Source organism: Canis aureus, chromosome 15 (genome assembly GCF_053574225.1).
Source record: "Canis aureus isolate CA01 chromosome 15, VMU_Caureus_v.1.0, whole genome shotgun sequence".
NCBI classification, from domain to species: Eukaryota; Metazoa; Chordata; class Mammalia; order Carnivora; family Canidae; genus Canis; species Canis aureus.
In genome coordinates this window covers 973,858-987,111 of record NC_135625.1, presented here as the reverse complement: position 1 = coordinate 987,111, position 13,254 = coordinate 973,858, and the positions used below count along the sequence as shown (strand labels likewise).

General features: G+C 40.3%; 1 pseudogene; it reads left to right on the top strand.

Annotated features, from left to right (window-relative positions):
* Window positions 1-5,278: 5,278 nt before the first annotated feature.
* Window positions 5,279-12,779, top strand: LOC144285125 (ubiquitin-associated and SH3 domain-containing protein B pseudogene; annotated as a pseudogene).
* Window positions 12,780-13,254: the final 475 nt, after the last annotated feature.

Below are 13,254 nucleotides of genomic sequence, written 5' to 3'. Positions count from 1 at the left end.
GGACTCGGAGCTCGGGGTGTGGGTCGGCATCGGGGGAGGAGCCGGGATGCCACGGGTCAGCTTGGACCCCAAGGAGCCCCGGCTGCAAACCCAGCTGGGTCAGGAGGCGCTGGCTTGCCCCTCGCGGCCTTTTTCAGGCGGGATGGGCCGCAGGGTGTGTGTGCGCCCTCCCCGCCACCCGCCGAGGGATGCGCGCCGGCTCGAGTCCCCTCCCGCGCTGCCCTGGACACGCCGACCTGGGCCGTGGTCTCCCCCCACAGGGTTGGGGCGCAGGCGGCCCTTCTCTGGGGGCCACCCTCGGGGCTCCCCCTCTGACCCACCTTCCCTCCAGTGAAGCTGGAAGTCACTGTATTTGCTACAATGTTCTTTCCAAATTTTTTTGTTTTCTTTTTTTGAAGTTGCAGCACAGTGTGCATTTTGGTGTCTTCTTCTTCTTCTTCTTCTTCTTCTTCTTCTTCTTCTTCTTCTTCTTCTTCTTTTTAAGATTTTATTTATTTATTCATGAGAGACACACAGAGAGAGAGAGAGACAGAGACACAGGCAGAGAGAGAAGCAGGCTCCATGCAGGGAGCCCTACGTGGGACTCGATCCGGGGTCTCCAGGATCTCCCCTGGGCCCAAGACAGGTGCCAAACTGCTGAGCCTCCCAGGGATCCCCTTGGTGTTTGCTTCTGATCCCCGACGGTGTCCTGCAGCAGATGCAGCTGCCCCAACAAGCTCCTCAAAAGCTTCGCACCGCAGGTTTACGGGTTAGGGAGTCTTTCCTCTTGAAATCCTGAGGTCAGCCGGGGCTCAGATGCTCAAAACGGCCCCGCCTTGTCCCGGGGATGGTATTGTTAACGTTATGCAGCTTTACTTATCATACTTTCCTTCTATTTAGGAAAAAAAAAAAAAACGTGGAATGCTGGAGCTTGCATACTGTTATGTAAAAGTGTAGCTACAGGAGCCAGTTACTTACAGCCTCCATGGCATGATTCATGTTACTTCCTACACAATCGGAATTCTTTACTCTCTTCAAAGTCATATTTTTAAAGTTTCAAGGTGTAGCGTCTAGATGGTAAATCATATTTGACGTTCCTGCACGTATACTTTCTGTGCTGCATGTGGTAATTGCAATAAGAAGGAATTCGCTCAGAAACCCTTCTCTAATTCCACCTGAGAATTTAGATTTTTAGAAGTTTTTACGAAGCACCCAACATTTCTAACCTACAGCAAGGGCGTTAGTGAAAGAACTGGTTCTGGCTCCCTTCTCGTTCTAGTTCTTGAATTAGAATATCAACAAAATGACTTTCTAACTTTTTTCAAATGAAATTAACCCCTTGATGAAGAGATGTTTTATGCTTCGTTTCTTCAGTCCAGATAGTTGATAGTGTGTGTGATAAGGTGCCCAGGACGTGGACCTGATACAACTTCCATGGGTTTTGGTGATGGTGGCACAGCTGGACTGTTGACCTTGCTGACTTACATACAACAAGTTGCTGAATTCCTTGGTTAGTATAATGATTAATATCATGTCACAATCCAAAGAACTGGAATGCAAATTCCAACATCTCCCACAATTCTGGATCACTTTGTAGACACTAAATTTTGAACTCTAAACTGACGAGAGGGATAAAATTAAAAATTTCTGTGATGTACTCTGGAAAGTTCAAGTGTCTTTTAATTATTTATTATCTTCCACTAAGTGCAAGCATAAAGTATTTTCTAAAAGAACAAATATTTTGGCAAATTTCTGTGAGTGGAATATTTGTTTGCTGTAAGTCAGGAAAAGAAAACCCAATTTCAGCCATATGTGACATCCTTGGCAAAGAACAAATGGTAAAGAGTCACAATGCCATCCTTAAGTGGCAAATATGACATTTGGGGATTATCAAATCAATCGCAATTTATAGAAGGTAAATCAATTACAATTTTATATTGCAATAGTTTAGGCCACAAAACATGTAAGTTTTACTAAATTTTATTGGTCCCTACACTTGATGTTAGGCAAAGTTTAACAAATGAAATTAAATAGAGCGGATTTTTTTTTAATGGATCAGATTCTTAACTAATTCCGTAAATACAAGAGAGAGTGAGATCAACAAGGATCCAAAACAATGGATTTACCAAGAACATCCTTCCCAGAGAATTACCAGATTTATAGGGCATAGAAATGACCACAGATGACAATTCAGATAACAACAATCCATCTCCTCTCAAACCCCACAGTCCTCGCATACCAAATATGAATGGGAAAAATCAATAAAGGTAGAAAACCTAGTACTGCTGGTTTACAAGGACTGAGAATTATTAAGCATTGTAAATGTCACTAGCTTTGCTAAATATCAAATAGGAACATGAAAGAATTGTCTGTTATCAAAAAGCAATACATTGATACCAATTGACCAATAACAGGTCATTCATCTAATTATTCAACCAACACAATTTTTCTTCTGTGGTTCACAAGTGTTAGGGATATGACAACAAATAAGGATTCTTAATTATTTTGTTCTCCACCAACATTTGAATTATCACTGAAAATATGAGTCCACATTAATCCACCTGCCAGGAAGGCAGTGCAAGGCGCCTAGCGAGCCATCTCACTGCTACGATGAAACACTTTTTCTGCTGTCTCAGAATCTTGTTTCTTTTATCTTCCATGGAATCCCTGATAACACTGTTACCCTCAGCATCTTTGTCAGACCCTCTGCTTCCTCATTCACGAATAAGGCTGAACTTCAGCGCTGTGGTTCTCAGCTCACTTTTCCTCTGCTCTCTAAGCTGGATCTTCTCGTACAGCATAATAATTTTCAACATTTCTATTCTCAGTATGTCTATATAATCTTCAGAATTGTAGATTTTATGAAACTTCAGGATTTTATAACCAGAAGGTGCTTGCCACGATCAATCGTTTTTGTATAGAGGCCCAGCCTATTCAAATTTAGGCTTTTTGGTTGGCGTGTTATTTTTTTTATGTATCTTATCTCTTTAAATATGTGAAAGAAAATTTAGCAGAAGGATCTGCTAAAGAAAATTTAGCAGAAGGATCAGACTACAATGGCCTGCAGGTGAGATCTGACCTGTGGGACAAAATGTGTTCACCTCTGATCTAGAGCAACATTTTAAATCAATATGAAGTTTCCAAAAGTGATACAGATAATACTATGGGCATAGATTTCTAGATTCTGAATCTTCATATATACTCTTTCTTAAAGGTATTCTGATTCAGACCCACCAGAGTCTGCACTTTTTATATACCCATTACATTTCCAGAGAGTTTCTTGCCACTGTTTTGGCTGAGACAGTGCTAAATATTCTCCACGTGTTTGCTTCACTCTGGGTGCATGGAAATTTCCAGCTTTCCTTATAGATTGGGATCATGTAAGTAAATGAATTCTTAGCAAAGGGATATAGGAAAGAAGCAGTTTCTGGCCTTGGGCTTTATAAAAAATAGAACATATGTTCTTCAGTTTCTCTCTCTTTTGGAGACCTTAGGGGCAATGTGTGCAAGACGCTAGGATGATATGTAGAAAGAACTTGCATCTTATTAACCATGTAAAGGACAATCACTCAGGAACCGTCTTACCTGAATAAAACTTGTCATGGGATAATCCGTTATTTACATCACTAACACTTGGATTTCAGGGTCGTTTTTGTTACAGCGCCATTGGCTAACCCATCATGCATAAACCAATTATAAGCCCCAGCCCGTGGTAATGGAACATCTGCCCATTTTTCCTTGCAAAATGCCTCTTTTTCCATCTTACTAAAATTTTTCATGTTGAACATTCTGTCTAATGTGTCCAATTCAGTCCTCATGCCATGTATCCAACAACCCAATAATATAGCTGTCAACTTAACAATCATTCCATTTATCCAACTATCTAATTCTGATGAATAATAGTACTTACTTTTCAAAGAAGACTCAGACGCACCAAGCATCTACATCTTTGCCATCCTTTTTTCCTTTTAGTGAAAAACAAAATAATTTCTAGTTTCTAATTTCAGAAGTAGCTAGAATAAGAAAAATTAAACTCTCTTACTTCAAGATCTAGAAATACGATTCAGGGGGGGTGTACTAAAAAACAAATGTTTAACAGAAACAAAAGAGGGATTCCCTAGTGATTTTTAGGGAAAGGGTACTTAAAACAAGATCAGTAAATTTGCAAGGTGACTCGTAGGCCTCCTGGTAAAATGTTGAAGGAGACATGAGCCAAAAGCATCAGGATCTTAAGATGCAATGACACTTCAAGATAAACAAACAATAGAGAGGACAAATGAGAGATAGCATAAATGAAGTAATGACAACATGGAACGCTGTATGTTTTAAGCAAGAGAAATAAATAAAAACCCATCTCCAGATACGTTAAAATTAAATGACACACAAGCCTGGGCAGGTTGGGAGGTGAAGAAGTTCTAAGATAACCAGTGAAGAAGACAGAGTAGCTAACTGGCACAGATATTAATTGACAAAAGTTTCACATAAACAACAGAGGAGGCGATGTGTTGGTAAGCCATTTAACAATTTATTATATCTCCAGTATATTAGTGGAATATAATTTCCCACTATAATCCAATACATCATTATTCAAAACTAAAAATAATGTGAAAATTTCAGACAAAACTGCAAGAGACAATTTATAATTTCTGAAAGAACAATTCAAGAATGAAGCTGCACCGGAGCGTGTTACCTACTAAGGGGAAAATGATTTTAAAATTACTAATTTGTGATGGGTGATGGGCATTAGGAAGGGCATGTGATGTGATGAGCATTGGGTGTTATACGCAACTGATGAATTATTGAAAACTACATCAGAAACTAAAGAAAATTACTAATTCATGAATAAGCATATTAAATATTAGGAAATATAGTCACTGCTTAAATAAACACAAATATAAAAAAATTATAATAGGAGTAAAAATAAGGATACTTTTTTTTCAGATAGTGTTATATAAATGTGCTTGTTTAGGAGGTAAAAGATGGTAAATATTTCTAAGGTCCATGTACTCTTCTGGAGGGTCACAGAAATAAGGATCAAATCTAGACCTCTATTCAGGACCCAAATGAACATCTAATGGTACCCAAGCCAATCTCCCTCCTGACAACAACTCTTCTGGAACAAAAGAAATGAAATCTGTCTGAAGGAAAATTGTGACATTTAGCATATTAGATAATAGTGAAATTGAAAGCTATCATTAATTAGTGCATTTAAAATTATGGAAGATATAAAAGAAAGGATGGAAGAAATATGTAAAGAAGGGCATCTGGAAAGTCCTTGAGAGTGGAGCTTTGTGGAGTCATGTCCTGGAAGCCCAAAGAGATGAGTTCAGCATTCAAGGCCATTCAGGCCCTAAGATATATCATTTCAGAAAGTCGCAGCAGAGTGGCTGAGAGGATGTGCAGGGTTGTTGACAGATTCATGGAGATAGGAGAACATAAAGGTGAGTTTGGAATCCGCCAAGAAGCAGTTTACTCGGGCTTCTTGTTGGACTCCCAGAGGGCTGTACCCCCAGAGCAGGGTGCATTGTCCATTTACCTTCCCAGGGATGAAGCCCAGGTTGGAATAAATGTGATTTCTGGTTTGTTTATGGTGTTTGGGTATAGTTTGCAACCTCGATTTTTGGCAGAAGAAAAACTACATCTACTGTAGAGGCTATTGTATTTGTGGATTCCCATCTTTCATCAATCTAGGGAAAATTTTGGCTATTATTTCTTCCAAAGACTTTCTCATCCATTTTCTCTTCTGCCTAGTAATTCCATCTACATTTATATATAATACTGAACCACTTCATATGAACTAACAGGTCGCCAGTGTTACATTTATATATATTTAAACCCTTTTCTTTTCTATTACTTACATTGGAAAATTTCTTTCTCCTTATTTGATCTGTCCTCAAGCTATTTGTTCTCTTCTGCACACTGTCTTTTGTTTTAACAAGTAATGACCCTGGCTTGACTTGGGCTGAAACGCTGGATGGCAGCTCCAGTCCCAATTTAGATTTTTTGTCTTTAGTTGGGCTGCGCTTGTCTCTTTCACACATGCACTTTCCTGTGATGAGTCAGTGATATGGGCATCCTCACCCTGTATCTTTTACCCATGGGACTTCAAAGCTCCCCCCAGCACCCACAGATTCTCCAGTATCAGTTCTCTGGGGCTTTTTTGACAGAAAGATCACTATACATTTCCTACCAGTTCTCTTGCCAACTCATAACAATGTCAACTTAGCTCAGAGCCACATGCCCTTAAAACGGAACTTATCTTGTCCTCTCTTTTCTATGTATGGACTCCCCATCCATCTCCCTGATTCTATTCATTCTCCTATACCCCCAAGTGGCTACTCATAATCAGCCCAGATTTTGTCATTGATTTATATGAAGGACTCAGTGTGGAAGGGTCTCACCCCATCACTCCCAATATTCTCATTTTAAAATAAAAAAAAAGTCAGAAAAGCTCAACAATATATTCAGCATTCCTAAGGTCTTCCACAGCAGACCCCAAATTAGACCCCGGTACTAACCATATCACATTTTGCTTCTTTGGTCCCAATATTAACTATGTAAAACAATAGGGATTCTTTTCATGGTTTGAGAATTTCCATATCAATAACTTGGTGTACGTTGTATGCTTCCTTTTTTAAATGAGATTATCCTTCCTTCTCCATAAGGTAGGGATTGAGGAGAAAGGTTAACTGTCTCTTTTTTAACTGTAGTGTTTAAGCATTCAGTGGTTTAATTTTTCATTTATTATAATTTTGAAAAGAGCTTCTAAAGTTGTAATATAGTCATGAAAGTGGGAGTCTAGAGACCAGGTGAAGAAGCTAGGGCAACCATGATCGCCCATGGAGCAGCCCTGCTCCATGGTGAGGAATATATCAGTCACTGCTGACTAGGTAGTAGACCCAGAAGTCAATTCTTTATAGATCTGGGTTGAGACCCAGTTTCTCAAAGGCTTTAAATTAAGTGCTGGGTGGATGGTTTAACATTGAGAGTATTGTCCCTTCCTTGGTTTGGGCCCTGACCAGAGTTATAGATGACAAAAAGCCTTGGCATCTGCAGGAGGAAGAAGTGTTCAAAAGCCATGGGATTGGTGGTTCTCCCACACTGGTGACTCCTTTCTGGATGACCTCAATACATCCTTTACCTCCAACCCACCAGCCCCTCAGCACACAAGCTCTCCTGGTTTGGGCAACAGTCAAAGCAGAGCTACAAGAAGAACAAAGCACACAGCATCTTCCCCCCACATCACCTTCTGCCAGTTATTGTGTGAGGACAGTGAGGTAGATGCGCTGCAGGAAGCCCTGCAAACCACCATCAGTCTCTGGAAATGCAAGTTCTCAGCCCCATTGACCTCCTCCAACTTCACTGACCTCTTGGTGAAGGAAGACAGCACAGATGTCCTCAAGGACTTTGCCACTGATGCTGTGGAGGTTGAGTCCAAAACCAATGTATACATGGAATCTTATAAGAAAGAGCTTCACGTAGCTTCTGGTTTACTGCTTCCAAGCTACCGCTGACCTATGCTGGAGAAACTAGCCCAAACACTGAGGTTAAACTAGGCTGCAACTGGGTGCCCATTAGGTTCTTGGGAGATACCTGGTTTGCTACCCATGAGACATTACAGGTCTGCTAGGCCTACATCACACATGATGGCAAGCTGGAGCTGGTCCCGATAGAGAAGACCAGCATCAGTGAGGCTTGATCTATGGCACCTCCTCAGCCAGTGGCTGCTCTGGACTCCTGCCTGAGAAGTCCACTGCCAAAGCTGATGAAGGCAGCATCTGGATAACTCATTATTCTTACTCCATCTTAAACAGCATCTTCCAATGCTCTGTCATCTGGTGATGGTGTGTTGGGGAAGTGACAGTAGGAGGACCAGGGCCTGGGGGAGACAGCTCCCCCGATGATCATCTGCCAGCCCAGGAAGCCTCTGAAGGCTGGTAGACACCCTGGTCATGCCTGTGTGTTGGCATGGTGAGAGGATGGGTGTTGTGTTTGGGAAGTACTAGCTATCCCAGTGCTTTGATGCCAAAGGCTGCTACCTACGCACCAATCTGAACATGCCTCAGAGCTTACATCAGTGGAGTGGTGTTTCTGGGATTATGGGAAAGAGGTTCCAATCACCATATTTGGATGTTTACAAGCAAGACTAGTGAGTGGAGCCTTATTACAGAGTAAACCATTATTGGCCATGACTACTGCTCCCCATCCCTGCACTGTGTTTAGATTGCACAACATCTTGAAAGGTTTAAAATAAGAAAATCACCTGAAGATCTGTACAGACTTGGTTTATTTGAGTGGACAAAATGGGTCACTGGGGACACATTATCTATGTGAATACCTCCATCAGAGTTAGCTACCGCCAACCAGAGTATTGATCCAACCTACAGGTAACTCTCTGAGCACCTTCCCGGAGCCAATGTGGGAGTACTTTTCTACATCAGGTGAGGCTAACTAAGGAGATGAGGCACCAGACATAGCCCGTGGGCAGTTGTCCATATTGGTGGAAGTCAAGCTACGATTTGAAAACCACAAGTGGAGGAAGCCAGTATTGCCTTATATTTAGAGTTAGTGTGGATTATATCCTCTGTACATAGAGTGGGCTTTCCTGACTTGATTTTACCTCTTGCAGTAAATGATAAAACCACTTTGCATTCCAGGATCATGCACCAGCTAATGAGGAGGCAAGTCCAGAAGCTTGTTGGGGGTAATGATAATGTCTTATTTTAGATTGTCAATTTTCATTTCTCAAAGCATTTTTAAACCTCTTTCATCTCATATACTATTGTTGTAACCCCAGAATGTAGACAGGCCACTTTAATATATGAGAGAATTCAAGCAGTTTGCCCAAAGTCATGCATTTATTGGCCCCACATATCAGTGATGGCAACAACAATTAACCTGTATTGGTCATTTTCTGCATGCCACAGGCTGTGGAATCTGCTTTACTGTCGTCCCATTCCTAGTCCTTAACTTTTTCCATTAGACCAGACTGCGCTGGGAATAAAGAGAAGTGTTTGTAGATTGATCAAAAATGCATAATCCACACATAAAAAAATAATGTAACTATTATTATTATTGGTTAATAGAATAAACTATCAAAAATCCACTCAGGTGTTGGTAAAACGTTCTGAGAAGGATATTCACAACTGTTATAGGAAGAAGTTAAGTTCATATTTCTTAAGGCAGAATTTGGAACAAGTAACCAATATAAGCAGAAATTTCCTCCTGTGATAGCCCTTGACTTTTCATTTCAAATACCTACCCAAAACCACCGATGGAGCAATGTGAGCTTCTGGCCAAGGTAGGAAAAAAATATCTTTTTCTTCTATATTTGTTTTCCACTTCTGAAAATGAAATCTCAGATAAACCCACAATTATTATTATTATTATTATTATTATTATTATTATTATTATTATTTTTTTTTTTTTTTAGAAATGGGAGTGTAGGCAATCATTTTAGTGTTCGGGGGGTCTGCTAAAATGTTCACCTATAGAAATAAAATAAAGCATCCATTGTGTTTACCATTGTACCTGGCATATGTCTACACTTATTTCAGGCATGGAGACATTTGTTAGGTGACATATTTGTTGTGCAGAACTCAATTATTGCTTCCCCGAGGAATGTAGTGATTTAAGAACCTTCTCTGCCAATAGGCTTTAGGTGGATAAATTGGAGAAGACAGTGCCAAGTTTGAATAGTATGATCACTTAAGATTTTTCCCTGGTCACCATTTAAAAAACAAACTCTTTTCCTGGATGTAGATACCACAAGTATTCACTTTAATATGGGTATAGTCTTTCAGGGCTCCAGGATATCTAAGAAAGTAATCCTGATAGGAGATATATGTATACAGATACATAATATATACATATATATCTCTTTATACAATAAGTCAACCTTGAGAAAGCTCTTATTATCATCTTAGATAATCATCACTTTCATTTTTTTACAATGCTTTTAAAAATAATAATTACATTTTAAAGAACATTGATGTTTACACATTTTTAATTATGTCATTTAAAAAGCCCATCTTTCATTTCACCTGAACATATGCTCAAAATGAATTCTGGATTGTTATTTAGCATTTCCTTTAATTGGAAACTAGCAAACATTAGAAGTTTGCCAAGAGAACATTTTTAAAAAAACAGTTGAAATTTTAAAACTGTTTAAAAATGACAGTATTTTAAATGTCATTAGCACTCTAGAAAGCTTGAGTGCCATATTTAAAACAAGTGATATGATGTTAAATTTGTGGTAAGCTTTTCCCATAATATTTCAAATCAGTGTGGGTTAGGGGGTGAGGAATACATTAGAATATATTATAAGAATATATATTAATAAATATATTTTATCTGAGAATGTCAAATCAGCTTCAGAGACATTCGATTCAGAATATATATAGTGTCATCAAAATCATGAGCATCTGAAGAAGGGTAAAACCATTTGAAAATAGTGATGACACTATTTTCAGAGTTGAAGGGTAAATGGAGGTAAAACATCTGGCTTTTAGTTGCCATTATGTAAATGTCATTCCTCTTCTCCCCACTAACCCCCCAACATACACACACATAAGCACCTGCCCCTTCTGGTGTTAGCTAGCTACTCTTCTCTGAGTGCATATCAATAGGGCATATCTGTCAAAAAAAAAAAAAAAAAACTAGAAAAATGCACTAACCTTCCTTTGATAAAAGCATAAATACTAATTCTATAAGAAAGATAAAATAATTTTAAAAATATAGAAAAGGAAGAGAAAGGGTTACAGATTAAAAAAATAGAGAAAGCATACAGATGCACAGAAATATGTCAAAAATCACATTAAATGCGAACCTTTCAAATACCCCAATGAAAAGACAGAGGCTGAACTGACTGGATAGAAAAGAAGATCAAACCAAACTGTCTACACTAATATAAAGACATAGATGAATTTAAATAAATAGATAAAAGAACATAATACAGGCAAAAAATTGTCAAAGTAAAGCTTGACAAGCTTCATTAGTAACAAACAAGAAATTTTATGAGGGATGAAGATAATGGACAGAGGGGCCAGGTCAGTTCTCCAAGACAGTAACACAGTCCTAAATGTGTACGCACCTAACAACAGGGCTCTTAAACACATGTGGCAAAAATTAATAAAACTGAATAGACAAACACAGTAATTTTTTCTTTTGAGGATGCAAACAGTCTTCTCTCACTCAGTAATTGACAGAATTAGTAGATAGAAAATCAGTAAGGAGATTTAAAGTTTTTAAGGAAATAAAAAAACCTCAGAAATTGGATTTGTGAAGATTACCATACCATAACTAGAAAAATAAAGAAATAGGCCTCGAGGCCTCTGGCTGGTTCAGTCAGTGGAGCATGTGACTCTTGATCTCAGGGTTCTGATTCCAGCCCCACTCTGCATATGGAGCCTACTTAAAATAAAATACCCTTTAAAAGAAAAAAGAAAAAATAGGCTTCACAGAAAATACTGGTGACCTACTAGCAGTTTAAATTAGTTATTAGTTAAGATTAGTAGCCGAAAAAAGGAATGATGTGTCTTAAATATTATGACACTGTAACTAAGAAAAATAGCAGTATGCTGTCTGCTATAGGGGAAAAAGTTTCCCTTCTTCCCTCTTAGCTTCTCTGGATGGTCTAATAAATAAATTGATGCAAGGCAAGTTAACAGGAGGGGGAAAAGCAAATTTAATGTCGTATGTACAAGGGAGGCCCAAAAGCATGGGGCCCCAGAGAGTCAGGCAGTTGGGGCACATATTCCATCCTGAGCTAAGGAGAAGGAGCTCGGGGCCCGAGGCTTCAAAAGGGAGGAAGACAATTCACAGGTAAATGGCAAGAGCAAGTCTTGGGCAAGTGCACATGCCAGACAACTCAGTCTTTCTGATATATTTTCTCTGGCGATAGCTCTTCTTCCTGGCACAGGCCCCCAAGGTAGATTTTTAAGGGGAAGTAAAGCAAAAAGAAAAGAAGCACCTCTTCGTGAGTCTCTTAGGCCATCATGATTGTCTTCAACCCCAAATGACCCACATGCCAAGCTGGCACATTTTGAGTTCGTGTGTTCCGTTCTCCGTCACGGGGGGGTGTTATTCTGTATGTTGGCAAATTGAACACCAATAAAAAATAAATTTATTATTAAAAAAAAAAAGAAGTCATCCATAAAATGAACTATCCCTTACATCCACTGATCAGAGACAAGGTCTCGCTCTTTCTTGGAAGTCATTTCGTTTATCTTTCTTATACTGTACACCTTTCCTCCCCAAAGTCAATGATTCCAATGTGTAAAAAGTAAATGTATTTTATAGGTAGAGAAAAACTGGAAATTGTATAGAGGTGGTGGCTGTTTTTGTTTTGTTTTGTTTTCTTCCATGGTGATAGGGAGCATATCCTCCAAAACCTCCCTACAACTAACAAAGCAGGTGGCAAGGGTTCGCTGCCAGGTTCCGGAAAGAAAGACAAAGAATGGACTTTCTGAGCAAACGCAAACAGGAAAGTGCTCTGGGGATGCCAGAGGGTGGTACAGTGCGGCCCCGAGGCTCGCTGGGGGAGCTGGAGGGCACGGGAGCCAGCAGCGGCAGCTCGTTCTTTACTGAGCAATGTGGACAAGCCTTCTGTGGAGTCTACGGAGAGCAGAGAAGAGCTCGCGCAGAGAATAATAGAAGCAGAAAATAAAGAAAATGAGAATCGTGCTTTCTTCCATGGCTGCAGTCAAATCCGAGTACAATACGAATCCTGGGGAGGAAATCCACCTCGAGATGGAAGCTCTGGCATGAAGACTGGGGGAAGGTTCCTGAAGGTGCGCTGATGGAATCTGTGCAAGAGGACGGGAAATATGGGGATTCTGAGACAAAGCAGCAGGCGAAGGACACATCCCTCTGGGCAGTAAGTAGGACACAATCCCCCGGCTCGGGAGAAGCAAGGGAGAGGAGCAGTCGCTGAGGTCAGGTACTAAGCCCACAGGTCGGGTTTAGACACGGAGTGCCGGGAGGAGTCGGATGAGCCAGCAGGATGATGAGGGGAGTCCCTGGGGTCATCGGAGGATTGTTCCCCAGTTCTTCCTTCTCCAAGACCATTCTGTGGGCCGGAACCCCAAATGTTCACTTGTGACTTGGGGTTTATAAGGGAGGCTGCGAGGAGAGCTGAGGACCACAGGCAGGTGCTGTGTGGCCAGCCCCCGGCCCCAGGGACAGAGGGTGGGGTCAGCAGGACTCAGGAGCTAGCTAAACCTCTCACCCTCAGCGCCCAGACAATCCTCCGATGACCAGGGACTCTCCTCATCA